Source organism: Natator depressus, chromosome 4 (genome assembly GCF_965152275.1).
Source record: "Natator depressus isolate rNatDep1 chromosome 4, rNatDep2.hap1, whole genome shotgun sequence".
NCBI lineage: Eukaryota > Metazoa > Chordata > Testudines > Cheloniidae > Natator > Natator depressus.
In genome coordinates, this window is record NC_134237.1 from 92,148,571 (window position 1) to 92,173,095 (window position 24,525).

At 43.0% G+C, this 24,525-nt stretch overlaps 1 protein-coding gene across 2 annotated transcripts in view; it reads right to left on the bottom strand.

The window, feature by feature from the left end:
- The window catches only part of ATP10D (ATPase phospholipid transporting 10D (putative)), a 113,432-nt gene that overhangs the window by 58,011 nt on the left and 30,896 nt on the right, over nt 1–24,525 (bottom strand). The window contains exon 1 of one of the 2 annotated variants that reach the window (XM_074951460.1): nt 22,751–23,266. The exons of the other annotated variant lie outside the window; for it this stretch is intronic. The gene's annotated coding sequence lies outside the window, so the exon portion shown is untranslated. Of the gene's footprint in view, nt 1–22,750; nt 23,267–24,525 lie in introns of those variants that run through there. 2 annotated transcript variants of the gene reach the window in all.

The following is a 24,525-nucleotide window of genomic DNA, read 5'->3' on the forward strand; positions in this document are numbered from 1 at the left end:
GCATAACCAGCCGAGCCTGCTAGCTCATCTGGCAGCAGAATTTTAAAAGGAATTCCTTTTAGGTCAGGCTTTCCTCTGCCATAACAGATAAACCTGATAGCAAAGTTTCTGTTCTACTCACCTCAACTTTGATTCTAGCAAGAAATGTGTTTATTTTCCCCACCATGCTTAGTAGCTCTGCTTCTTAGACTGTAGTTTCTTTTTTCGTAAGACAGCCAGTATTATATTTAGTTTCCTAGATCAACAGTGAAGCTGCTGCTAGCTGACGATATCCTGTTTTTGTATAGCGGATATCTCAATACCAGTATATGAGAGGTGGAAGGAAGGGAAAGGAGAGGAAATCTGCAAAATGTACAGTTTTCATTTCTGGATCTCACATTAGGTTCCAGTACACAGAAGCCATATCCTACTGTATTTTCTGTGTTCCATGACCAGATTTGTATATTTTTGCCAGACTCACATGCATGCCTGTCTTTGCATTAGAATCATAGAATATGAGGGTTGGAAGGGACCTCAGGAGGTCATCTAGTCCAACCCCCTGCTCAAAGCAGGGCCAATCCCCAATTTTTGCCCCAGATCCCTAAATGGCCCCCTCAAGGATCGAACTCACAGCCCTGGGTTTAGCAGGCCAATGCTCAAACCACTGAGCTATCCCTCCTCCCTAAGCTTCTTTATTATTTGCAGAGGGCCTGCATAATGATACCAATCACTCTCCTAATACACCTTCAGTGCAGCAAGAGGGCTGTAGAATTCAAACTGACTGAGTGGGAAGACTTTTAAGCTCATTTTTCACAAAAAGGCCAGAAACACAGGGTTTGATCCTGCACAACTAAAGCTGACGGAAGCCTTCAATGGACAAAGTATCAGGCACCAAAGACAAAGCTTAGGCCTGAATTTCTCTCCTCTTATGTAACTGGGGCACATAGGAGGTTGTGAGCCCTTTCCAGAACTCTGTGTGATCAGGGTGGTTTGTGAACAAGTGTAGCTGGAAAGTGGCCTTCTCTGTGGCATGCTCCCACTGTGATCTAGTGCAGTGGTTCTCAACCATGGGTCTGGGGCCCCTGGGAGGGCCGTGAGCAGGTTTCAGGGGGTCCGCCAAGCATGGCTGGTACTAGACTCGCTAGAGCCCAAGGCAGAAAGCCGAAGTTCCGCCACACAGGACTGCAGCCCGGGGCCGCACCACCTGGGTCTGAAGCCAAAGCCTGAGCAACTTAACTTCACAGTGCCCCTATGTGGTGTAGGGCCTCCTTACTACCTCCTTACTACCCCCTAACAATGGCCCTGGCTTTTATGTGCAGAAAATCAGTTGTTGTGACACAGTTGGGCCATGGAGTTTTTATAGCAAGTTGGGGGACCTCAGAAAGAAAGAGGTTGAGAACTCCTGATCTAGTGTATTTCCCAGTGGAAATCCAAGCAAGCATTATCTTCTGCACCTTCTAGCCCCTTCTACCTGGTATACACAAAGATTAAATCCTCTCTCTATTGAAGTCAATCGGAATTTTGCCATTGACTTCAATGGGGCCAGGATTTCACCCTGAGTGATGTGGATGAAAGCCATGGCAATGTTGATCTAAACAAGCAATGCTTCTTGTGGAAAAGGGGACCAGCTGGAGAGGTGCAGGATCCAGGAGGATGGAGCCCAGTTTCTCTATGGGGTTTTCAGATCACACACACCATATTGACTCTGCAAGATCCAAACCCCCTTGCCTCAGAGGGTAATTAAGAGCTGTGGTTCTCAAACTTTTGTACTGGTGACCCCTTTCACATAGCAAGCCTCTGAGTGTGACCCCACCTTATAAATTAAAATCACTTTTTTATATATTTAACACCATTATAAAAGCTGGAGACAAAGTGGGGTTTGGGTTGGAGGCTGACAACTCATGACCCCCATGTAATAACCTCACGACCCCCTGAGGGGTCCCAACCCCCAGTTTCAGAACCCCTGATTAAGAGAATATACCACAGGAGAAAAGTGTAGTTTCCAGTGGACTTTGTTCCATGTTATGATTCCCCCGCCCCGTCACCCCCCAATCACTGGGGACGAGCGAGCCAATGGAGACATTTACTAAAATATGGATTTGGTGAATGAGAGTGTCTTGTGTTCCACAATGAAAATAAAGCTACTTGCTTGAGATTATTTATAAACCCAATACATATTTGTTGACCATTTCCTTTCCTTTGACTGTAAGCTCTCTGGGGGCAGGGACTCCATCCTCCTGTGCAGCACATGGCACAACAGGGCCCTGCTCCTGCAGGTGAGACGAGAATATAAAAACAATTATAATTTTGTACTGTATCTATTCAGTAAAGCTTTCATTTAAAAGGTTTTAAGAGCCTAGCTGCTCATTGAGGTTTAGTGATTACTTTAGAAGGATTCTGAGGCTTTGCAGCACTTTGATGAACAGGGTTGCAGACAACTCTGATCTAAGGGCCAGGAAAACTATGCAGGTGAAAGTGTAAGGGGAGGAAAGGGAGGCTGAAACAACTAGACAGAGAGGATGTCTCCTCACAAACAAAAAAGCCATGCAAGTGTCCCAGTGCACACACTATATTTTTCAATGTGTGATCTTATGAAAACTGGAGTGGGTCTTTTTTCTCTAACCTCAAGTGCATTATTTTATACTTGTACTATTTTATTCCTGCATTTACACTGTGCAATGCGGAAATGAAAGAGTCCATTTCAAAGCCTCGGCAAAAAGTGGAAGAGGTCAGCTTAGCGTAGGAACCTCATTGGGATCTTCATGTCACGTTTCCTGGCAAGTTGGGCACAGCTGTGAGATGAAGTGAAAAGTCCTTTGGTCTCACACTCCTCTCAAATTGCAGCTCCTACTCTCCTCTCAGCTTCCCTGGAGCACCTGTCCTTCACCTGTTCCCATGCCAACTGCAGCCATGTTGCTACTGCTCTGATTTTTTCCTTAGTCTCCTGTGCCTAGCCATATCTCCAACTAACCACCACCCACATCCTCCTCCTCCAGCCATCACTTGCTATAGATACATCTCAAACTCTCAGTTTTCTCCCATCTGTAACTTTACTTATCTAGCCAGGCTCATGACTCCTGCTCCTCCCCATTGTGCCTAGGGCTACCTCTTTATCTCCTCCTTCCCCACAGGGCTGCATCTCTTCCTCCTCCTTCTCTAACCAGTGGGGATGGCACAGCTCCACCCACTTTCTTGACGCTCCTCTCTGCTCTGGCATGCTCTTCCTTCCCCTCACCACTGTTCAAAAACCTCCCCTATGGGCTCACCACCTACTTGATTTTCTTCCACCCTTTTATTCCTGAACAAATCAAATATACTTGGGAATGCAGAAATTAGTTGGGACTATCCTAACTATTCTGTATGTAAATAGTCATTCTTCACTTCACCTTCACAAAAATATTTCCAGGGAACAATTTCCTTAATTAAAAATTAACTAAATAAGGGGAGATAGAGAGAAAGGAATAAAGTGACAAGCCTTTCCCAAGCCAACTCCTCCATTCCAACTAATAAGGAAGCATGCTCTCCAGAACACCTCAGGAAAAATGCCTGACCCAGCCCTCCCCCAGGGTGCAAAACATTCCTGAACATGAAATAAGGCAGGGGAGGGAAGTACAAGTCCTGCAGCTGCACAAAATATGCAAATGCTTCCTGGATTGCTTTTTCCAAGGGTATGCCTGCAATTAGACATCCACAGCTGGTCTGTGCCAGCTGACTTGGGCTAAAGAGCTGTTTAGTCACAAGGTCTTAGAGCCCAGGCTCCAGCCCAAGCCCAAATATCTACACTACAATTAAACAGTCCCTTAACCCGAGCGCCATGAGCCCAAGTTAGCTGGCACATACCAGTCGTGGGTGTCTAACTGCAGTATCGACATATCCCCAACTGTTTCATCCAAGAGCCCACCATGCCAAATCTAGGTTTGCATAAGAGATCATACCATCACACACCGTTGCTATCTTCTGTTATTCCTACAAGGATGCAAACAGTTCGTAATACAGCACAGTATGTCATCTGTCCAAATATTAGTCAGATAGAAACATGATTACCTTCGCAAATTTAACAAGATCAAACCTAGAAAGATAACTTCTTAGGAGAGACCAGGTGGATGAGGCAGTATCTTTTATTGGATCACTTGTGTTGGTGACAGAGACAAGCTTTTGAGCTTACACAGAGCTCTTCTTCAGGTACACTGGAAAGTTGATCCAATAAAAGATATTACCCTCACCCATCTTGTCTCTCTAATATCCTGGGACAAACATGGCTACGCCTCTGCCAACAATTTATTATGAATCATCCAATAGCTAGCCCTTACATTGTAAAGTTATAGCTCCTATATAAATTAATTTATCCTAGGCTACACTTGCACAAAGGGGTTTTTTATAGTGTTTACCTCTCTCTCTTTAGACAGTATAAAATTAATTCATTAATTACTCAATCATCCTCTCCCCTCCTCCTATAAAGTTAATAGCAGGTATAGGCTGACAAACACTTCATATTAAAATTAAAGCCGATCGAAAATTTTTAAACATTTTTTCCTAAAACCATTTTCTAAATGGAGAGTCTTTGTGAAAAAAAATTGGTTTGCTTTTTTCATTTTCTATTTTTCAACAATACAAAAGAAAACAATGTAGTCATTTTTCCGTATATTATTATTTTTCTTTTTCCTCCTCTTTCTTCCCCTTCCTCCTTTTTCTGGTGGAAAAACAGGGTGATAATGGGGTGTGTGTGCAAAAACTAAACACCCCACACATAAATGATTTTCAAAAATAAATATTTTCATGAAAAATTCTGAAAGCTGTTCCTTTTCACAACTTGCACAAAAATTAATTTTGCAAAATAAATTCCCCGATTTTTGAACAGTGCTAATTAAAATACTAAACCTTCTCTTAAATAAAATGAGTGAGGCATTAATTATTGTATCATTGCTTTAAAACATTAACCGTTTGTGATGTGACAATGCATCTTTTAGCTAGCAAGTCAATCATCCCTCATAAAGGGCATTTATATAAAAATGACAACTTACTGATGTTTTTACAGTTCCAGAAGATATAAACCTTCCTGATTATTTCAGGTGGACATGTAATAAAAATGTAGATTATTTCTCTGATAACATTAACATTCCTTTACTAGGTTCTCTACTGACTTAGTCATTTCCTAAATCATGGCCTCACATAGGATCAAATATAATATTGTGCTCGAGTTTTCCAAAATCTTGTTGTGCGAATAATGTTTTTTAAATTCAACAGAAAAAGTGATCTCAGTACAATATTTTCAGTTAAATACTCAAAGAAATTATTAATCTCACCTCACATATCTTCAAAGTAATCTGAACCAAGATAAACACTTGAAAATAATAACCTCATTACTAATGATCAACAGCAAAATTAACAACTTCTCTCCCATACACATGGCAAGATTCTTAGGCCTCATTCCGCCCCCTTTGTGCAACTCCAACAACATAAATGGGCCAGAGAGTGGGCCTAACAAGACAGATGGAGATTGTCCAGGTATGAGAAAATCCTTAACCGCCCTTGGGCCAATATAGCAGGCTCTATGCTACCCCCTCTCAGCTCCCCTTAGTGTAGAAGTTGTGCCAGTCTGGTGGTGAAAAGACAGCTTTAGGCCTCCTTTCCCTCCTCCTCACCAACTGTAAACCTATCAGACCTGAAAATCTGAACCATGGATTGAAAAACAGACCTGGGATTTAAAGATGTGAGGGAATCATATTATTCTCATGTGTATAGATTAAATCTTTATGGGGGCAAATAACTGAAAAAGTGCCTGATCCAAAACTGAAGTCAGTGGGCAGACTCCCCAACATTTCAATGGACTCTGGACGAACAGACACATAGTGAGCAATTTTGGGGATTTGTAGTTTCAACCACTGCAAAAGATATTTAATTGCAAGATTTTAGTGAAATGCAGACTTGGTCTAAGACTCTACAGAACTTGCCTTTTGTTGCCATAATACAAACTAAGCACATTCTGTTTCTCAAATGGTTTTTAATACCAACTCTGCAGGATATTTTTTTCCATACATGAATCAAATTGATTTGGATGATTAATTTATTCACAGATTAGAAAGATCCTCTTGCTAAACACAAAGGATTTGGATTACTTCAAACAACTACTAGGCAGTAATAATAATTGAATTATAAGCAGCGTGCAAGTTGGTTTGAGCAATATTTTTCACTGGGTTTTCCAACCAGCATTACCTATTTATCTTTATATTTCCTCTATTCTTATGTCTCATCTTACCTCTTCTGTAATGTCTGTAACTCATTATCTAAGGTACTTCTTCCGAAAACGTGGTTAATTCTGGCACAGTTAGAATTTTGCTGCACTAATCCTTAATGTGGGCCAAAGCTCAACTCCTACTATAAGATCCATGAGGTAAGACCAGCCATCACACCTAGATGTAGCCCTAATTGAAGTCAGTAGGGTTTCTCATGAGCATAACTGTCCAACTGAATGAACTCATTGTCATAAATATAAAGGGAAGGGTAAACCCCTTTAAAATCCCTCCTGGCCAGAGGAAAAATCCTCTCACCTGTAAAGGGTTAAGAAGCTAAAGGTAACCTCGCTGGCACCTGACCAAAATGACCAATGAGGGGACAAGATACTTTCAAAAGCTGGGAGGAGGGAGAGAAACAAAGGGTCTGTGTGTCTGTCTATATGCTGCTTTTGCCGGGGATAGAACAGGAATGGAGTCTTAGAACTTTTAGTAAGTAATCTAGCTAGGTATGCGTTAGACTATGATTTCTTTAAATGGCTGAGAAAAGAGTTGTGCTGAATAGAATGACTATTTCTGTCTGTGTGTCTTTTTTGTAACTTAAGGTTTTGCCTAGAGGGATTCTCTATGTTTTGAATCTAATTACCCTGTAAGGTATCTACCATCCTGATTTTACAGGGGTGATTCCTTTACTTCTATCTACTTCTATTTCTATTAAAAGTCTTCTTGTAAGAAAACTGAATGCTTTTTCATTGTTCTCAGATCCAAGGGTTTGGGTCTGTGGTCACCTATGCAAATTGGTGAGGATTTTTACCAAACCTTTCCCAGGAAGTGGGGTGCAAGGGTTGGGAGGATTTTGGGGGGAAAGACGTGTCCAAACTGCGTTTCCCAGTAAACCCAGTTAGAGTTTGGTGGTGGCAGTGGATATTCCAAGGACAAAGGTTAAAATTAATTTGTACCTTCGGGAAGTTTTAACCTAAGCTGGTAAAAGTAAGCTTAGGAGGTTTTCATGCAGGTCCCCACATCTGTACCCTAGAGTTCAGAGTGGGGGAGGAACCTTGACACTCATAAATAAACCAAACGAAAAGTAATTTTCATTGGACCACCAAAAGACCCATTTTGACAGTTTACATCCCTAACAATTTTACCTATCACCTCCAGCTAAGGTATGACAAGCTGTTAAAAAAAACAGCACACATTTTTGTTAGCAGAAAAACTACATTCCTCCCCCACCTTCTCCATGCTTAAAAATGGCTCAACCACTTTTGGTGAAATTGTAAGAAAAAAAAATTGCTACCTGACTTATAGCAGGCCTACCAAATTTCAGTCAAAAGGCTAACACCCTTTCATTCCGAAGTACATGGGTGTAACCTTAATATAGGTACTGCTATACCAGGAGTGGGCAAACTTTTGGGCCTCAGGGCCTCATCTGGATGGAGAAATTGCATGCAGGGCCATGAATGTAGGGCTGGGGCAGGGGGTTGGGGTGTGGGAGAGAATGCGGGGCGTAGGAAGGGGCAAGGGGCTGGGGCAGAGGAGGGGTGCAGGGTGTATGAGGGGGCTCAGGGAAGAGGATTGGGGTACAAGAGGGGGTGAGGAGTGTGGGAGGGGGCTCAGGACAGGGGATTGAGATGCAGAAGGGGTGTAGGGTGCGGCAGGGGGTTGGGGTGCAGGCTGGGTGTGGCAGGGGGCTCAAGGCAGGGAGTTGGGCTGCGGGGTGCAGGAGGGGTTTGGGGTTCAGGCTCTGGCCCAGCACCGCTTACTTGGAGCGGCTCCGGGGTGGCAGCGGCGCACACCGGGGCCAGGGCAGGCTCCCTGCCTGCCTGCCCTGGCCCCACGCTGCTCCCGGAAGTGGCTGGCACCACGTCCCTGCGGCCCCTGGGGGAGGGGAGGCAGAGGGCTTCGCGCGCTGCCCTTGTTTGTGGATACCTCCCCCGAAGCTCCCATTGGCTGGGAACAGTGGCCAATGGGAGCCGCAGGGGTCGGTGCCTGCAGGTGAGGGCAGCGCATGGAGCCCTCTGCTCCCCCTCCCTCCAGGGCCACAGGATGTGGTGCCCGCCGCTTCTGGGAGCAGCGCGGGGCCTGCAGCGCCACAGGGGGGGCAATCCCAGGGGCCGGATCCAAAGCCCTAATAGGCCGGATCTGGCCTCCAGTTTGCCCACCCCTGTGCTATACGCTCCACCAATAGTATACAACTGTCTTTAAATACAGTTAGTTTTTAATTACAGTTATATTTAAAGAGACAATGATGGTTAGTTTAGGTCCAACATTAGTGATATTAAAAAAGAGGGTGGAAAGTTAGATTGTAGCCCCTGAATTTCACATTCCTGTATGTACCTGCAGTCAGCCATTTTATACGTTCAACCACTGCCAGCTGAAACCCGAACATCATATAGCTAGAAATAATCTTAGGCCCTGAGAGGCAAGGCTGTGCAGCTGCATGTTTGCACCTCTGTTAATCAGAATGGGAGGTTGGGACAGGGAGTTAATGTTCCACGAAAACAATGAATGTTTGGACAGCTGACTTAAGTTTTAGGTGCCTCTGACATGTAAGTTTTATTGTTATGATTAGAAATGTTTTGCTGATAAGGATAATAATAAATTGTTATTGGCTGTTGTTAGGGAAATTATTAGCCTATTAGGGGCTATTATGAGTTATGTGTTTTATAAAAAGTTAGAAAGTGTGCTTTGGGGCAGTCTTAGGAAGCTTTTCTTTGGGCAAGGATCTGACACTTAAGTTCCCCAGCAGTGAAACAGAAAGAGGGCTCCTGGAAGACTGGCTGCTGATTCCTCTAAACCATCTTATCTTTAGTAAATATAAAAATATAGGATGTTCTGAACCTAATGCTATAGCGAGTGAGTGTGCGTCTGCTTGAGACCTAATAAAAAGTAGTTTTAGGTAAAAGCATTCTGATTTGTATCAATCATACATCAGAGGAACTGTGTCCCCATTGATTTATTCCTGACACCGCCTAGGGAGAAACAGTTGGGAGAGAATTGCTTGGGTTCTGAAAATCGTGGGTAACAATATGAATATAAATAAATGTTTTCATGAGGGGCAAGGTTTACCATGAGACAGAGCAGAGATTTGTGTCCCTGTCTCCTACCTTAGATTTTAAATATCAGCTTTTCGACTCACGGAAAAGAATTAGGGGCAATAAAATTAGAAGTGGGCATGGTGCCGAATTCGTATGGCCATACTGAATGAACGATGAGAACATGGCTTGACATGACTGAACTGTGAAAGAGGATTCTCGGAGCAGAATCCTTCTCTTAGCATCAGGCAGATGGCAGAGGTGAAACTGACTGGCTCCATGGTGCATGTATGATCAATACTGATCTTTGGGTCAGCAAATATGTTTACTTGAAAGCAAACAACATGTGTAGAACATCCTGAGTGGAGCATGGGCTGACCAGGGCATCTCAACCCTGTTAAAGGACATCACGCAGGAGGCTGAAGCGAATGATTAATAAGAGAGTGAATGTGTGGTAATTTTCAGTTGGCACCACTCTGCAGTCTCCTCCTAAAGTATTAATTAGGTAAAAATTAGTAGCCACACGCCCATGGGGCATGCTTTTAAGACATGTGACTCCTTCAAGAAAAAAAGAGTACAAAAATCAAGCAGATTAAATTACTGTTGGGGGGATTCCTTAATTAATGGTTAAAGAAGCAACGCTGCTAGACAGAGTAGCCAAAACTCTGCTCCATGGGCTCGAGTAGGACTGTGAGCCAGGGGGGTTTCCAGGCAGTCAAGGAATCCAAGAAAGACCAGAGGGCTAAGGAGACAGACCTGGAGAGGAGAAGTCGTTCATAGAATTTGGTAACCACCTTCTCTGTTTGCCAAGCAGGAACTGTGTGAGGCTAGCATAGGGCCTGTTTGTGTATGTTTGTGAAAGAGAGGCTCGCTAAGAGGAATGCATAGCTCTTAATGTATAGTTCTTTAATGTCTACTGTAGGAGTTATGTGCTTAATGCAACCCTTTACCGCTTGTGTAATTCCTTTTCAAATAAACTGCAATGCATGCAAATTAAATTACTGTGGACCTTTTTCATTGGTATGACAGTAATCTGCTCCACTGGGAGCCATTAAAGATCCATTCAGGGCTAGTAGCTCCCTGGTGCCAACAGTGACCCCAAGATTTTAATGGGCCTGAGTGACAGGTAGGAGGGTGGTGTTGTCCACAGTGATTAAAAAGGGAGATATTGGGTAGAGCATGGAGAGAGGAGGAGATTAAGCTAAAGAAATGTCACTAAAAGCTTGTCTATACTAAAAAGTTTTGCTGCTTTAGCTATACCAGTATTAAAGCATCCTCAAGCTCAAATATATGACGAAGGACAAATAAAAAAAAATAAATCAGAGGCTTTTGTCTCAACCTTTTTCTTATGGTTGTCCCCCCACACAACCTTTCCACACCTTCTACTCTTTAGAATGCCAAGAGCTCTGAAATTAAAACAGCTTCAGAAACATTACTTGCCAAAAGAAATACTGTTCCCAGTCCAGAGGCAATAACAGAAGTGATATGAAAGGAAAAGTATTAATCTCTCATCAGCTAGTAGGTGCCTCCCACTGGAAAAAGAAAAATAGGTTCTCTCTAGAGGAATGGTTCAAACAATATGGGAGGTGGCTGTTATAGAAAAATTAATGCTCCAATTACATACCCACAAAACAGACAAATAGATATTTGGATATTTGATTATCATTTATTCAACAAAGTATATTCACCTGCAAAAAGCAAAACTAAAAAACCCAGCATTTCTGTCCCATTTTTGACTATTTTTTTGGATATGCCTGGATTGTTAAATATGTATAATCAGAGATTTCAGTCAATTAATAAAATCACTAGAAACAACTAGTGTAAAGATGTTCACTCGGTAACATGGAACACTGTTAAATAAAGAGATCCAATGTTTATATTACGGTATAATGTTTCTCTAAAGAAAAACTAACTGTTGTAACAATTATTGTACTGTCTCTGATTTTTACATGGCTAGGATTTGTAAACCTGTTAAAACTTCCTTAATAAAGTGATAGCAGTGAAGCTTTCTGAACTCAAAGAAAGACTGTTATAGAATAAATTCTACAAGTGCCGAGAAGGTGGAAGAGAGAGTGCAGATGAAGAAAAGGAGTGCTAAAAGCAGTCTGGATATACCAACAAACATCCACAACAGGCAGCAATTGCTGCAAGGAACCATCTCAATAGAATTAGATCAAATAGTAAAATATGCATGTTCTAGGTACTGACAATAATGGAACTCCTAATATTGCACCAAATGAGTCTTTCATTCCTAAACTCTTCATAATGTAGGATTCGATTTGTTGAGTGCCCATTTGCTGCCAACCCCACACGCTTACTGAATTCAGGAATTCTCCCGAGAATAGCAAATTCTACTAATAACATCCATACAGAGAACAGTGTTTCCCCTACCTATCTTAAGGACATCCTCATGAAAGATAACGTGCAATAAGAGAGCCTCGTTTTAAAGGGTATGAAAAAGCAGGAGCATCAGTTGTTTCTCAGCCAAGTTCCAAGTAGCAAAAAAGAGGAAGTTTGCATTTGGTGGGATAGTGTTCCCAAGCAGCACTTTAATGTTGTTGCCCCTTCCCCGCCCAGGCCGCCAACGGGGGGGGGGGGGGGAGGGTGAGAAGGAGCAGCAGCCCCGTGGATGGCTGACCCCCAACCCCGCCCCTTCTGTTGGAGCCCCACCCCTTCCGGGAGCTGGAGCCAGCCTCCATACTGGTAAGTGTTGAGTGTTACTTTCATGTATATATGAATAATGTCTCTAGCACATGTGAAGAAGAGGGCCTAAGCTCATTTGCTCTGATGAGTTTAAGAAACACGGCCACAAAGAATGAGTAGGGAGTCATTATAACTGGACTATGTCTTTGGGGCTTTGCAAGTCTTGAGAAACAGCAAATCCCCCTCAACCTTCTTTACTGTGATAAATTGGCAGGATTTTCACAAACTGAGTTGCCTTAATATTATGAAATGAATATAAATGTTACTTCTTTAAACAGCAATTTATGCAGGGGGATGTTTTTTCGCCATGATTTCTCTATCCCACTGTCTTTAACGTGGCTTGTGTGATTGCAGCAGCGCTGGGAGAAAGTTCTCCCAGCGCTCTAAAAAGACCACCTCCACAAGGGGCGCCGCTCCCAGCCCTAGTGCACTGTCTACACTGGCGCTTTACAGCGCTGAAAATTGCCAGTGTAGACAAGCCCTTCGTCTCTGTCAAGCTACCACTATTATGTAGCCATCTTTAGCATGAGTCACACAGGGTTAGTACTGCACCTTTGTATGAAGCAATAGTTCTTTCACAGCTTTGCTGAAGATTAGAGGAGCCACAGGAAAATGACAAATCTGTAGCAGTGAGCTCTTGCAATGTATAATGCTCTTGCGTAGGACTAAATCAGTAACTGTGACGTGTTCTCCAGCTCTGAGCACAATTAGAGTTGGGTATCACCCAACACTCTTTAGATTTTGACTTAAAATTATGAGAAATTGATTTTTGTTATGGGCAACAGCATTTATTTTCCAATAAACATCAAACATATCTGATGGGGATGTTTTGGCAGGGGGAGGCCAGAGGGAAAAGCACAAGGGGAGACTTCTTTCATGAGATGCTTGAAAAAACTTCCACAGCTCACTGAATGCATTACAAAAAATTCAGATCACACTTATATGACTAGATAATTTGCATGCAGTGTGAGATTAAAATCAGGTGTCTCTAAAAGTTGAAGAGTTGTGTCTTCGGTAATAAGCAATAGAAACAGGTATTTTCAGAGTGGTTGTTGAGAAAAGGGAAATAGAAGAGAAAATATTCCTCAAACTTGAAGACCTCCCAAACTCCGACAGCTACCTATTCACTCTCTCTTGTGGCTTGCTTACTGTGCTCTTGAAACTTAAGATACATAGTGACAGGTTTCAGAGTAACAGCCTTGTTAGTCTGTATTCGCAAAAAGAAAAGGAGTACTTGTGGCACCTTAGAGACTAACCAATTTATTTGAGCATAAGCTTTCGTGAGCTACGGCTCACTTCACGAAAGCTTATGCTCAAATAAATTGGTTAGTCTCTAAGGTGCCACAAGTACTACTACTATTTTTTTTTTTTGAAGATACATAGTGTTTCTTTGCTAAAAAAGGGCATGTATTGAGCATTTTTAAGTTACAGGGTATGCATCACTGTTACGCCAGAGTTCTTTATCCAGAGGGTAATGCTAGAATTTTGTTGTATCAACTTTTAGGGAAAGTCATGAGGGAATTATATTGACAACAACAATTTTAAGGAATCAAGTCACAGAAATTCACACACAAAATACCCTAAAGGCAGAGTGGGAACAACAGATACGGCCAAGCCTGAGTCACAATGCATCCTGACAGTACAAAAGGGAGAACTATGTCAGTGAGCCCACCTCTCTTAAAAACTATCTAAACAGGCCACATATGGTATGTCTACACTGCAATTAAATCCATGAGGCTGGCCCACGTCAGCTGACCCAGGCTTGTGGGGCTCAGGCCTGTTTAATTGTGGTGTAAACGTTCAGGCTGTAGCACAGAGTCCCAGAGCACAGGTTCCAGCCCGAATATCTATACTGCAATTAAACAGCCCCATAGCCCAAGCCGCATGAGCATGAGTCAGTTCACATGGGCCAGCCACAGGGGTTTAATTGGAGTGCAGACATACCCACATAGGCTTACTATCTTTGGCTTGCTTTTCCTTGATTCATTTAAAGATTTTTTTTTTAATTGGGATTGTGCTGCTCCTTTAAAAGCCTAAAAGGTTAGAAACAAGCAAGCAAACAAAACCTAATTTAGAAATAAACATTTTTTCCTGCTTGTGTTTTAACCTTATAAAAATCAGGAATGTAAAGTCTGGGCTTCCCTGCATACTGGAAAGTGTAAGGGACGTTTATTGTTAACTCTTAACATAGTATTTGAAGAGGTGAAGATGCTGAAGATTTAACAAAAAACAAAGCTTTAAATACCCTTTTTGCTTTTAAAACGGTTCTACTTTGACTCTTTATCCTGTCATATCATTTTTCATACAAGCTCTCTGGCCTGCACGGGACAGGAAATTGCAATGTAAAAAACAAGCGACTTATTTTTAAAGCTACTTTTCACACCTTTTTTGATCATCATAAAGAAGCCAAAACTGGTACAAGCCCCATTTCCCCTGCTTTGTTTCACAGGTATTCAAAAATGACCTGCAGTAGAAGCCTTACTCAGACATGGTCACTTGCACCATTTTTAAAAGTCTCATTTTTTTAAAAAAAAGAAAAAATATAGATATGGACTTTGCAAACAGAAAAGAATCTAAAAGGTCAAATGTTAGGTTTGACAGCTGAAACAATATCCTGTGGAGCAGATTCTGGTCTCTGTGATACATTTGGAGTCATTAAATAACTGGATTCAGAGTCACTGAGGCTCTCTCTTCACTACAAAGAAAAGATGTATTTTTGCAACAGGATAACTAATGTGCATTAGCTATCCTGTTGTAAAACCATAGTGGAGACAGGCACTGAAGTTTTTACGTCATGGTACTGTCAAAATAACGTCACTTTTCTTCTCCCATCCTTGCTCTTTTGCAAACTCCTTCAACCTCTAAGTTTTGAGCTTCTCATCCTCACTCGCAAGGCTTTGCTACTACTCTTCCCTCATCCCCCTAGAGTCAACAGGGTCTAGCAGACTGCACATAGGACCGGAAGTCTGGAACTACTGAGTTCTAATTACCACCTTGTTATTGACTTGCTGTGTAGCCTTGGGCAAGTCACTTAACTTTTCTGCATCAGCTTTTCCTCTGTAAAATTACCTGTCTTACAGTGATATGGTATGGATTAATTAGTTAATAGTTATAGTGCTTTGAAGCTGTACATCACTATATATTGTGCTACTACACTCACACATCATTTACATTTCCCTGTACACCACCCTCACTTTTTTCTTGACCACTCCCTTTGACTCCTTCCATCCTCTCCTGACAACATGTCTCCTTTCAGGTCATCATTTTCACTTGCAATGATCTCCAAATTACTGTTAGCTATGTGAGCTCACTCTCTCTCTCTCTCTCTCTCTCTCTCACACACACACACACACACACACTCCTGTTCCATAAAGCTTTCCAACTGTAATGTCTCTAACTCGCTGTGTGCGCGTGTTCTGATTTGGTATCATTTTATACTGTACCTCCACATGTCTAGACTCTGACCTACAGGTATCAATGGAAGGCCCTCTGCTTCTGCACCAGGTCTTTGTTCCCAGTAGCCAGCTCCTGACAGTGGGTCTCCAATGGAGCCACTCTGCCAAGGCTCCCTTTTAAAGGATACTGAAGGGCTACCTTAACTTTTCTGGAAAAATCTCTGCAGGGGCCAATCAAGAGAAAGATAGACAGTGCATATTCTCACCAGGCAAACTTTCCATTGCCTTCTATTCATGGGTTTTCAGCCTCTTAGGGAGCTCTGTAAGCAAAGAGGTACAAGCTGTGACAGATGTTGGTTCTGAAGCAGCTGATAGCACCTTCCACAGGAAGGATTTGATACACACACAGAGGTCGCAGCTGCATGTGAATCATATGGGCCGCTGTTAGTTGGCCAGTTTTACCTACTGCACAGGCCCACAAATACCTGTGGCAGTACATAAATGATGACGCTTTGATTTCAGTGTCAAAACTACACAGACTAAATGTACACAAGGCTTTATGTTTTAGCCTCCTAATCTGTTTTGACAACGAAGAGTTATTAAACATGCAGAGGTTTAGAGAAGTAATGAGCACCCACAGGCCTAAGGACCAATATATTGTGGAAAGCAAACAATAATAATCCTCTCTTGCGAAAGCATTTGTTATTGTTTTCTCTGTAACAAGAAACTGCAAAAGGCACTAACAAAAGTCTTTGCAAATCCAAATCAAATCTGCACGGAGTCATCTTTAATGGAGTTGCCTTTAGTAAATCACAATTTGAATTCTCACTTATAAAACAAGATCAACGTTTTTTCTGGGACACTTGTGTTACAAACAACAGAAGCTACCTGTGCAGTTAAATGGCCTGTAGGCATACAGAATATAGCCTGCAGACATCTGAACTCCACCAGCTAAGAGAAAGGTTTGGCTGCTTTCAATTCTCAGGCCCTACTCCTCCATTGCCTCGTAACTTGTGTAGTAATTTATACTGATGTAAAGGGGATGTAAAACACTACCAGATCAGAATAGCACACAGGTGAAAATAACTATGGAAGGTGCACATCCATGCCAGTATCTGACCCTACAATGCTACCTACAAGCCTGATTTAGTACAGGGAACAAGTAGAAAGCTTGACAGTGGGTTAGAGTACAATAAAATCAGAGTTTTCTGTACATTCAGAGTCACAAGGGCACAGAAGTGGGATCTGAACAAATAAAGTGACAAGAATCCACACTCAGCTCACTCCAACCCCATGCAAAATAACACCTGAAAAGCAGTAGGAGCCAGCAGCAGCAAAGAAGTTTTCCCCATGAAACATGGAGATTTTTTAACTGTAGCTTCTCTCCGCACACCCTTACTCAGCAGCACTGCTGCCTTCATGTTGGCTCTATCCCATCAATAGCTCCCCAACATTGAGAGTGAATGGGTTTAAAGAAGCCTCTACAGCTTACAAGTTGCCCCCGTCATAGAAAGATGCTCTGCTCCATCCCACAAGCTGCCTTCCCTCAAAATCCCTTTCTCATATTTCCCGTCCTCTTCTGGAACCCTTAACACACCTTAACCTGCATAAGACCTCCTCTGGTTTCTAAGCCGTTCAAATACAGTTAGAAGCCCCTGCCCAACACAGCAATCAGCAAGGTGCCTTTTGCAGCTGTTAGGAACTAGGAAGTGCCGGGGAGCTGGCACAAGGACAATTACAAGGTAATTTAAACTGTAAATAAAATCCCACATGGTTGGATAATGTTGATAATGTCTCAGGGAGTGGGAGTAATACCTTTAAGTAAAACTAGATATGGCCCCAAAATTGGAGGAGGATATTTAGGATCCAAATCACAATTTTGCATCTAATCCCTGTATTTATAATAGGCCAAATCTAAATGGCCCCAGATTTTGAGGGTTCAAAATTCAGACCTGAATTTTGCAGCTCAGTCTCAGGCTCATCATGTTCAGAATGAGGATACGTGAATGCCATGGAGTTTCAGGTTCCACACCCTTTTCCGAAATCCTTGACCACAGGACTCCCTTTTTTAATCCTGCCCTCTCTCTCTGTTCCTCTTCAGAACCTCTCATAAATGAAATGCAAACCTTGCTTATGTTCACATGGCCATCACACAACGTTCTATTCTATGCTCCCAAGTGTTTCTATCTATTTAGGGCCATGTCTACACTAGAAGTGTTTTACTGGTACAGAAATACCAGTACACTACACCAGCAAAGTGCTCCTAGTGTGGACGCAACTGTACTGGCAGAACTACACTTAGTACAACAATAGTAAAATTGGTTTCAGAGTAGCAGCCGTGTTAGTCTGTATTCGCAAAAAGAAAAGGAGTTCTTGTGGCACCTTAGAGACTAATCAATTTATTTGAGCATAAGCTTTCGTGAGCTACAGCTCACTTCATCGGATGCATTCGGTGAAGTGAGCTGTAGCTCACGAAAGCTTATGCTCAAATAAATTGGTTAGTCTCTAAGGTGCCACTAGTACTCCTTTTCTTTTTGATAGTAAAATTTTCACCCACAAGCAAAACACGCTATACAGGCAAGACCTGAAATTTTAATGTAAAAAACAAGCTGGGGAAATACCCTTCAGGTCTTCTTAGAAAGACAAAAAGGGCACAACCCACATTTGGAAAAAAAAAAAAAATCCTCTGTGGGTCATCCTCAAAGAAAACAAACTTTTTAGACCTTCTTTTGAATATAGCTTTCTAAATGTGAACCAGTGTAGTGTTATTTTCCCTAACATGTGAGGAATGAAGTACCCATTCATTTCAATGGGACGTTAACTCCAAAGCTAATGGCAATTTAACTGTCAACACTAATTATATCACTGCTTTCAGTTTAGCAGAAACAGTCACCTACTCCCCTTGGCCATTATTCTTAGAAGTCTGAGGCTATATCTACACCAGGGATTGGCAACGTTTGGCACATGGCCTGCCAGGGTAAGCCCTCTGGCGGGCCAGGCCGGTTTGTTGACCTGCCGCGTCCCCAGCTTTGGCCGATCGTGGCTCCCACTGGCCGCGGTTCGCCGCTCCAGGCCAATGGGGGCTGCAGGAAGTGGCACGGGCCAAGGGATGTGCTGGCTGCAGCTTCCCGCAGCCCCCATTGGCTTGGAGTGGCGAACCGTGGCCAGTGGGAGCTGCGATCGGCCGAACCTGCGGAGGCAGCAGGTAAACAAACCGACCCGGCCTGCCAGGTTAAAACATTGCCGATCCCTGATCTACACTATGGGGTCTATAGTAGCACACCTGCAGAACCGTAGCTATGCCGGCATAAGCCCATAACGTAGATACAGTCTATAGCGACAAAAGTTTTTTTTCTGTCACTGTAGGAACAGTACCTCCCTGAGAGGCCATAGCTAGGTTGATAGAAGCATTATTCCATCAGCCTAGCTGTGTCTACACAGGGGGCTAGGCTGGCATAGCTACGGTGCTCTGGGGTGTGGATTTTTCACATCTCTCAGCACCATAGCTCTGTCTGCCTACATTTAGTTTGTAAGCCCCTAGAGGCAAGAACCATCTCTTCTTTTTATACGGTGAGGCACCAACTATATTTTGGGCTTTCCTTAAGTTATAATGCAAGAGCAGAATTGTGCGCGTGTGTGTGAGATTGCATAGCAATATCCAGAGAAGTCGTGTTGTTATTGTAAGCGAATTTTTGCTGCCATGACACAGATGGTCCCCAAAACAATATACTGTACAATGGAATTAAAGATAAAAGTGAAATTTAATTGTCCAATTCTGCAATGAATCAATGACAAAGCTGAAGTGCCTACCAGGTGAGAGACAATCAGTACATTTGTCTTTAATAATACACACTTGTCCACTGTTCGAAGATATTCTTGACAGGAATAACCTGTGAATCCACTTTAACCACTACAAAAGGTGCTGTAACACTGTAAAGCGTGCCTGTTGAGCGAGAACAGCTTCAGACCTCTGAAACAAGTTCAGTAGGCTCACTACCAACAATATCTCACAGCTCAACCACAAATAGTTATTATTTTAGTTTCTCATATTGCTAAAAAATGAAACTGTATGATGTAGTGGCCTGAACACAAGACAGAGACCAAAAACCTCCCAGGTTCTAACCATGGGCCTTCCACTGACTTATGTTGTGACCTTGAGTTAGTCACTAAGGTCAAGGTTTTTGGTACCTCCCTAGAGAGTTTGGCCTTGTCTTTGCTAGGAAAAGATGTCTGAGAGTGGACATACCCTTTCAGAGATGCTGGGCACCCAAAGCTCTCAACTGCAGCATCCACAATCAGTGACCATTTTTGAAAATTTCAGCTTTCATCTCTCTATCTCAGATTTTCCTCCTGTAAATAATACCTTCCTCATAGGTCAGTTGTGAGGATCCATTATTAGATAACGACAGTACAATAGTTTGAAGGATGACCCAGTGGTTAGGATAGCCTACGATTTGGGAGACCTGGATTCAAATCCCTGCTCTGCTACAGACTTCCCGTGACACCTTGGACAAGTCACTTAGGCCTAGTCTGCACCTAAAACTTAGGTCAACCCAGCTACGTCACTCAGAGGTGTGAAAAAGCCATTCCATCGCTGTAGCAAGTCTCTACACTATAGATACTATATTGCAACAGCTAAATGCCATAGCTGTGGCACTGTATTGTGGGCATACCCAGAGTGTCTCCGTGCCTCAGTTCCCTATCTGCAAAGTGGGGAAAATAGCCCTTCCCTACTTCACAGGGGAGATCCAATACATTAAAGATTCTGAGGTGCTCAGATACTATATAGAAGTATTAAAATAGCATTAACATAAATCCTACTGTTCAATATCCACAACTGCAGCACAACAGTTTCCCCTTTAGGAACTATTACTTCTGTGTAATTTAAGCAACTTTTTGTGCTCAATTTTAGATGAAGGGCCCGATTCTGCAACTTATTTTATGTAGGTACATCTCTGTGACCACATGAAGACCCACGGATTTCAATAGGACCCCGTGTGTGCCCACGTCTGCCTACTTGCTACAAGTTGCAGGGACTAAATCCTTAATTACTACAAAATATGGAAAAAAACCAGTCCCTGTCCCTAATGTCTGTGACAAATAAAAATAAAAAAAAATCCAGTTCAAACTTTCACTTTCTAGATTAAGGTTTCTGCCTTTCTGCAAAGCTCAATGGACTACATTTACATAAAAAGGAAAGGTCTGACGGGAAGCGGCCCCTAAAATAATATAAGTAAGTTTCACTTCAAGTTCTCCATTTTCTGACATTTACACATAATCCCTTGTATTATCAGTGAAAAGAGTAACATGGAGACGATAATGCTAAACAGCAACACTACAGAGTTTTCCATAATACTAGCATGTATATAGACTAGATCACATACTTTCAAAGCAAAAGAAAGCTACTGAACTAGTAAAAACAGGACTTCTCTTATGCTACAACCAATGCATCTAAGAACATAAGAACAGCCATACTGCGTTAGACCAAAGGTCCATCAAGCCCAGTATCCTGTCCTCTGACAGTGGCCAATGGCAGGTGCCCCAAAGGGAATGAGCAGACAGGTTAAAATCTTTGAGTTTAATACTGAAATTCAAAGGTCAAATATACTGCATTGTAGCATCTCTTCTTACAGAATGATTAACACTCCACTGAGACCCACGGCATGACCCTGCACTATTTATGCAGTGGTTTTGTAGCCAGTGTCGGTCCCAGGATATTAGAGAGGCAATGGGTGGGATAATATCTTTTATTGAGCCAACTTTTGTTAGTGAGAAACAAGCTTTCGATCTACACAGAGCTCTTCTACACGTCTGGAAAAGGTACAATACTCTTGTATTTAGCTGTGACACTCTTAGTACCTTTCCCAGACATGAAGAAGAGCTCTGTATAGCTTGCAAGCTTGCCTCTCTCACCAGCAGAAGTTGGCTCAATAAAAGATATTACCTCATCCACCTTTTCCTTCTACTCAGTTAAAACTTTATCTGACTAAAGGAGTTCAGATTTCATTGAAAGAACTGCATATGCTCTATTCCCATTTGCAAAAGATTTCCAGGACTGTACCTATTTCTATACTGGCAAACTTTTCTACTTTGTTCATAATCAAGTTCTGACTTAAACTTGACTAGAAAATATTTGTTTTTCTGATCATCAATTTTTCCATGGAACTGTTGAGGCAGTTTGAGTCTGATCCTTCAAAGGTCTCACACATTGGGCACTAACAACGAGGAGTCCTTGTGGCACCTTAGAGACTAACAAACTTATTTGGGCATATGCTTTCGCGGGCTAAAACCCACTTCATCAGATGCATGGCGTGAAAAATACAGTAAGCAGTATATATATTATAGCACATGAAAAGATGATAGTTGCCGTAGCTTAAGCTACAGCAGCAGAGACTGAAGGTTTCCTAGTCTGAAGGTACACAATATTAATTGTGTACAGACTGAAATCAACAATAACCACACACTTTCCTAGCTATTACTTTCTCTTGGTTTGAGCATTGGCCTGCTAAGCCCAGGGTTGTGAGTTCAATCCTTGAGGGGGCCATTTAGGAATCTAGGGCAAAAATTGGGGATTGGTCCTGCTTTGAGCAGGGGGCTGGACTAGATGACCTCCTGAGGTCCCTTCCAACCCTGATATTCTATGATTCTGCTTCCTTCCCCACATTTAGGGGCATAAAGAGATAGGAAAAGGGCCAGTGCAGTTACTAAATTCTTTGTGATTGGACCATAACAACACAGACTAGGATCTTCACTCGGACTGTGCCCTCAGTTCTAGCATGTTTAATAACGTATTAGTAGTTGGCCAAGCCCAATACAAAAGAAGTCTGGTATGAAATGTGTACACTGTATAGGGCCCAGTGCAAGACCTCACCACAACACAGGCAAACCAGCAATTGTCTCTCTGAATTAATATACAGGTTCTCCTTTATCTTCATAATTATAAAGCAGTTCCACCAAACACCAAATCTAGATTTTGCTTTTACATACCTTATCATTGGTACTTTTGTAACCCCCCCCACACACACACACTAACGCCAATGAGGGGAAAGAATCGGCTACAAAATATACGCAGAGTCTGACTGTATTTCATGCTTCTCTTCCACCCCCACCCCCCACGGCCTAGTGTAACCTTCCTACAGAAGATGTAGGGCTGTCTGCATTCAGAAAATAGAGGTAATGCATTCACTCCTATGGGGCACAAATAAACATAATCCGGGGGTAGTTAAAAGAAAATCATGCGGGACGAATGGCCTGAATTAACCTATGGGGCACTCCTGAGGGATTATCACGCTGCTCCTCGGACAAACCACCACAAGCTTCAGCAGGAACCTGAGCGACCCAGCCCAAAGGAAGACGCGAGGGGGCCGGGGTGGAAGGGAAGAGTTAGCAGCAGGGGTTTCACGCTTACCAGTCCCGCTATGCGCAGCACAGCGTCACGGCCACGAGCCCCCAAACCCCGGCGGAGACGCGCCCGCGCAGCGTGGCCAGGTCACGCGGATGGCGCTTCTGCCCCAGCCATTTCCCCGGCCGAATCCTGCGCCTCACTCAGCACCAGGTCCCTGCCTTCGCGAGGCTCGGCTGAGACATCCTCCTTCCCCGGGGGGCTGCAGGGAGCAGCGAATCATAGCCCGGCCTCGCCCCCTCTGACGTCTCCTCCAGACACCTCTTGAGCGGCTCTCCCTCGCTCCCTCTGTTGGGAGCACCGCAGCCTTTCTGTGGTCTAGTATGTTCACTCTTCTCTCCGGACCTCGCTTCTCCTTAGTTTTACCGTTCCTGTCTTCTGCTCTTTGCTTCCTATCTGCTCCCTTTTCTTGTTCTATCCTCTCCCCTCTTCCTTCCTTCTCCTTCGCTGTTCCGCTCTGCCCTTATCCCGTGCTCTGTACGGCGCTGAGGGGCAGAAATGGCATGTGCGCCGATTCACAGTACAAAATTTCTTGGCGGTAATGGCGTTCACAACTTGTTTTAACAAAGCTGCAGACCTGCTAACTTGCGTTGATTTGGAGGAGGAGGCTTTCTTATTTTGGGAATTCTTTTAGGACAGTGTTTAAATTGCTCTTGCAACAGTGTGTGTTTGAATGAGTTATTAAAAACTTAACTTATGATTATTTGAATTTCCCCGAAGATAAAAATTTCACCCATTTTAAAACAGCAACCCTAGAAACTGAGAGAAAATAATAAACATATAAGAGGAGTTACTGAGTAGCTGTAGGATTGGCGAAAGCAGTGGTGTTTTCCTTTTGTTTGTTTTAGAAGTGTGAGGGGTAAGATACACGCAAACACACTGATTGGGATATGAGAGACCACAGAATCATAGGTTTCAGAGTAGCAGCCGTGTTAGTCTGTATTCGCAAAAAGAAAAGGAATACTTGTGGCACCTTAGAGACTCACCAATTTATTTGAGCATAAGCTTTTGTGAGCTACAGCTCACTTCATTGGATGCATTCAGTGGAAAATACAGTGGGGAGATTTATATACACAGAGAACATGAAACAATGGGTGTTACCATACACACTGTAACAAGAGTGATCACTTAAGGTAAGAGCTATCTGCTACTCAAGATCCATAAACCTGGAAATCGTGGACGCCCCATCATCTCAGGCATTGGCACTCTGACAGCAGGATTGTCTGGCTATATAGACTCCCTCCTCAGGCCCTATGCTACCAGCACTCCCAGCTGTCTTCGAGACACCACTGACTTCCTGAGGAAACTACAATCCATCGGTGATCTTCCTGAAAACACCATCCTGGCCACTATGGATGTAGAAGCCATCTACACCAACATTCCACACAAAGATGGACTACAAGCCTTCAGGAACAGTATCCCTGATAATGTCACGGCAAACCTGGTGGCTGAACTTTGTGACTTTGTCCTCACCCATAACTATTTCACATTTGGGGACAATGTATACCTTCAAATCAGCGGCACTGTTATGGGTACCCGCATGGCCCCACAGTATGCCAACATTTTTATGGCTGACTTAGAACAACGCTTCCTCAGCTCTCGTCCCCTAATTCCCCTACTCTACTTGCGCAATATTGATGACATCTTCATCATCTGAACCCATGGAAAAGAAGCCCTTGAGGAATTCCACCATGATTTCAACAATTTCCATCCCACCATCAACCTCAGCCTGGACCAGTCCACAAAAAGAGATCCACTTCCTGGACACTACGGTGCTAATA